Genomic DNA, 1,126 nt, shown 5'->3' on the forward strand with positions numbered 1-1,126 from the left:
ATACTGAAAATTTAGAAATAGCAGTCAAAGAACTACTGATTCCAAACTGCTAATCCCTGTATATTTATGATGATAAATAGTTTTTTTCATACTGAACTACTTGGCAAAATTGTTAATTATTAATTCTATTATTAATTGACGATTCTCTGCCCTTATTCTTGTATATATATATATATATATATATATATATACGCTTATCAATTTATGTTGCAAGATTTCTGATATGAAATCGTGTGTTGAAACCGATATTGTTGTATTTCGGGATGATCATTTTTTTTTTTCGTCACATAAATATACGCACGATATATATTTTTTCTTCACTCGTTTATTACTTTTCTCATTTTTTATTCTAACTCATGTCCATCGTCCGGAAATCTTTCGTCATGCATCTGTAACTTCCTCAGCGACACTTTTCGTTTTCATGTGTCTTCTTGCTCCACTTACTCCATTCTGTTCTTCTAAGGTGCGTATCCTTATGTGCGCATTCGTTTGTGACCTTGTTTGTGTGTGTGCTTGAGTGTGTGTGTGTGTGTGTGTGTGTGTGTGTGTGTGTGTGTGTGTATGTATGTGTGTGCGTGTGTGTGTGAGATAGTCTTTAGCAGCAGTGTGGCCTTCCCCTCAGCAACCCCATCTTCTAAACCCTATGTGCTGCTGCTGTCCTAAGACCCGAAAATATGGTACAGTACCTGTATTCCGTGCATGTGTGTTCGCCCACGGTATTGCCATCGTGGTAGATGTCGTTGTTGTTGTTGTTATTGCCAACGTTGTCACCATCGTTGTGGCTGTCGTTGTTACTCGACTAAAGGCGGTACTCCAGCACTTATATATATATTTAGTTTGGAGGAAATCATTCTATTGACAGATATTTAAAAGTGGTCATGTATTTGATTAGGAGGATTTCTACTGACTTATAAAGTGAAGCTAAAAAAGATTTGGTTTGAAACAAGTCTTATTGATGTAAAACTAAGAGATGTGTAATTTTCGGGCGGTGATTTTGAAAATGACTTTTTGTTTCGCGAAGATAATTTAATACAAAAGTAGTATTAAAAAAATGTACGAGAGACGTAAAATTTTACATAATTAATTATAAAATATGGTTAATAAATAGTTATATATATATATATAT

This window comes from Octopus bimaculoides, chromosome 3 (genome assembly GCF_001194135.2).
Source record: "Octopus bimaculoides isolate UCB-OBI-ISO-001 chromosome 3, ASM119413v2, whole genome shotgun sequence".
Classification (NCBI taxonomy): Eukaryota; Metazoa; Mollusca; class Cephalopoda; order Octopoda; family Octopodidae; genus Octopus; species Octopus bimaculoides.